Consider the following 3974-nt stretch of genomic DNA (forward strand, 5'->3'; position numbering starts at 1 on the left):
ATTTTTTGGAAATCTCGAGGGCTAGTTATGAGTTATTTTCAGCAAGGTTTTTAATGATATAATTAAAATTGCCTTTAGTTTTTATTTTCTTCGATTTGTTGAAGGTGGTCCATATTAGGGGACTCACACATACTTTGAGGTTTTGCTATTATTTTTTGTTTGCAGTAGAAACTCGGGGTACACACTGTTAAAATGTAACAAATACTGTCTTAGCTGTCATATATTGCCATTTTTGTGTTATAAAAGCTTTGGCTGTGGACAGAAACGGGTCCGTTTTAGGCGGCAAATTTAGAGTGAACGCTGCCAAAAGTGAAAAAAAGCGAAAAAGCCTAACGGTTTTCAGGTTTGTGTTTCTGCAACTGTTTTGACATGTGCAACTTATCCAGAGAGAGCGAATAAAGCGAATGAAATTGTTTTGAGCGCTCTAGCGCCGTTAGTTTGTCAGAACAGGAGGTGGTCCATATTAGGAGCCGGTCCATATTAGGAGCCTTTCCACTAGCAATGTTTATGTTTTAGGCGTCACATTTAGAGTAAACGCTGCCAAAGGTGCAAAAAGAGAACAAGCCTAACGGTTTTGAGGTTTGTGTTTGTGGAACTGTTTTGACATGTGCAAGTTATCCAAAAAGGGTGAATACAGCGAATGTTATTGTGTTGAGCGCTCTAGCACCGTTAGTTTGTCAGAACAGGAGGTGGTCCATATTAGGCAATCTTACCCTATGTTTACAATCTGTGGTGTATGCATTCTCTCACAGCGCAACGAAGAAAAACTCAGTTTATACTCACGCACAAAGTCACAGGCACAGACAGACAGACAAACAGACAGACACACAGACACAAACACACACACACACACACACACATACTGGCACACAGACACACACACACACACATACGCACACAGAGGCACGCACACATTTACAAACACACACACACACACACATACACACACACACATACACACACAAACACACACACACACACACACACACACGTACACACACACACACACACACACTATTTTTCTGGGAAGTTTATTAGACCACAGACTGACAAAAGCTGAATACAACATAAGGCAAGCTCGCGTCTAGAACTTCTGAAAAAATAAAACGGTTACAACAACCCCAAACATCCTTTCAGCTTTCTCTGGAGTAAGCCTAAGGATTACAAGAAGCAACAGGCACAAAGTAAAACAGAAACAAAAACAACTTTAATCACTTTAAGGAAGCCAACATGGTTTAGAACTCATATCACACGTTTAAATTACTTACCCTTAAAAAAAACAGGTTTCAAGTACACAGCAGATTCCTTTGTCTTAGTACAACAGGACATTACTTGTATGCAGCGTTCTATATACTCCATCAAGCGAAACGTGTATACATTATATGTTACTTGAGGCTGAAAGTGAAAGACAATTCTTATCATCCACAGATCGTATAACACTGGCGTTTTCGTGCAGAATACTGTCTTCAAAGCATCTACTTGTAAATAAGCCAAGCATTACTGCACTAGCTCCATTTTCTCAAACTAAAACAGAGTGAGTTTCTTACATAGCATAGCCTAAAATTGAGCAGGAAAGGAGGAGGAAGAAATGAGAAGAAAACGCAATGCCTTGAAGAAATGTCAAGATAGGGACGGGAAAAGGGTAGGGGGGGGGGGGGGGGGGGTATGTTACGAAAAGGACCGATTAATTGTTTTCTGTCTGGCCCTTGCGCAAAAAAAGTCATGAAAAAGTGATACAGTAATTACACAGTCTAAACAGAAGAGAAATCAATTACTTAAATATATCACACGATTGAATAAGAGGAGAACTGGAATAAGGTTACGGAAAGGACTGAATGATTTTGGATTGTTCTACCTTGCCCTTACGTAAAGGCTGCACAAAGGAATGGTGAGATGTATGTATACACATGCTGTAAACTTAAACATTAGATTTTTTTTGTTTAAATAAAAAAAAAAGTTTTTTTTAAATTTCTGATAATAGAGTGAACATGAAGAAAAAAGTATGGCAAGCCAGATGTTGTAGACAAGACAGGGAGGAATGACAGTTCTAAACTACATGCATCCCGACTTTTGACAGACCATGAACTTCCACAATCACAGAAAAGCGGGAACTGAAAACAGCCTGCTTCCGTGTAGTGTCATACACATTGTACATGTGATTATTGTACAAACTCCTGTAAAATTACAACAGAGCGTCAAATAAATTGAAATGTAAAAAAATGGCGTATAAGATGACGTAACATATAAATGACATAATGGATGAACGACGTTATAAATGAATGTCGTAATAAATGAATGACGCAATCGATGAATGACGTTAAAAGCGAATGACGTAATAGTCCAATGAATTGTACATCCTTAAGAATAATAATGTGCATCCAAAAAACCATGTTGTTCAATGCAGAATGCATGAGTAAAATATAACATACACGACGTATAATATACACAACTAAAATACGGTTACAAAATATATACAGTTTGATTGTTCAAAAAAATCGCCGACGACAAAGGATCTGATGGTGTATGAACTTGAAGAAAAAAAGATTGGCTATAAAATGGGCCACTGTTCCGCTCCCTCTTTAAATGTAATAATTGTTGTCAGAACTAGCTATAAATCGTGATGGACTACGCAAACCCATCAGGGAATTTCCTCTGTTCAAAACTGGTGGATTAAGAAGCTTGTGGTTAGATCAGAATTTTGAATTTCTGCTACGCCCATTCGCCAAACACAGCTTGGGGTACCTTTCTTTCACGTGATTGAAAATGGAAATCAAACAAGCCACCCTAGTTTCTTCTCTTTAGTAAATCAAGATTCCTTAAAATTCTAAAAATCGTTTGCAATCATCACGTGCATCAATAACAACAACAGAATGATTATCGCAAAGCAGACAAAATGTAAACATTATACTTGGAGGACTTATTTGTACACTTAATTTCATCGCATTATGTACACATTTGCCAGCCATAGCCAGGAATAATGCAACTCTAAAGCAAGAGAACAATGAGTGAGAATGAAATAAACTATGGTGCACCATACTGACCACAAGTTCACAACATCGATATCTACATGACCTTATACTGAGACTGTCAGTTCGAACAGGTGACAATGTCTAAACTTCTTAAAATGAAACGGTTACAAAAACCACTGAAGCGAATCTCTTTGTGCGGAACTCGCCAGCAGAAAACGACAATCGTACTACACAGAAGAGACATCATATCCATATATTTTCTAAAAAAATCATATCCACATATTTGCAGAAGATCCAGAATGTTTAGTAGCAACCAAAAGCATATCTTAAAATCTTAGCCTCAGTCCATCAAAAACTGTGAACAATCTTTGCTGTTGATCAAATTTCCAGCCAAACTGTTTCATCTATCAATGCATAAATGCATACAAATCGAGCTTAACTATGTCGAGTATAAAGCCTAGAATATAGCCATGCCTTAAAGACAACGCACGCTCGCATGAACTGAAAACGTCATGCAGCATTATTTAAAAATGGAGTTTGCTGTTGCAGTGAATCTTGACCATGCAGTTGGAATAAAAAGTAAGCTTGAGACACTGGGCATAAAGATATTCCGACAATTGTACAGCTAAGTGATCCCAAATGTACAGCAAATGCTTAAAAGCTGTGTATATTGATGAAGTTCTTGTTAAACAAATTTGCGTGATCACTGAACATATGGTATTTATCAGTGTGTGTGTGTGTGTGTGTGTGTGCGTGTGTGTGTGTGTGTGTGTGTGTGTGTGTGTGTGTGTGTGTGTGTTCGTGTGTGTGTGTGTGTGTGTGTGCGTGTGTGTGCGTGTGTGTGTGTACGTGAGTCTGTGTCTGGGTTCGTCTGTCAGTGTATACAATTTAATGAGACAGTAGTTTCAATCTTTCATAAAGATCTGACATAATTAAGGGTAGGCAGTGATAGATTAAATAAAAAGGATCATTTATCATCATAAAAGAACATATTTGGCCCCATTT

General features: G+C 37.9%; 1 protein-coding gene across 10 annotated transcripts in view; it reads right to left on the reverse strand.

Annotated features, from left to right (window-relative positions):
- Positions 1-1014: 1014 nt before the first annotated feature.
- Positions 1015-3974, reverse strand: part of LOC138947066 (microtubule-associated protein tau-like) — a 144840-nt gene continuing 141880 nt past the window's right edge. For all 10 annotated transcript variants that reach the window (XM_070318500.1, XM_070318499.1, XM_070318494.1 and 7 more), the window contains one exon: positions 1015-3974. This exon is cut by the window's right edge and continues 1543 nt beyond it. The gene's annotated coding sequence lies outside the window, so the exon portion shown is untranslated.

Source organism: Littorina saxatilis, linkage group LG14 (assembly GCF_037325665.1).
Source record: "Littorina saxatilis isolate snail1 linkage group LG14, US_GU_Lsax_2.0, whole genome shotgun sequence".
In the NCBI taxonomy this organism is placed as follows: domain Eukaryota; kingdom Metazoa; phylum Mollusca; class Gastropoda; order Littorinimorpha; family Littorinidae; genus Littorina; species Littorina saxatilis.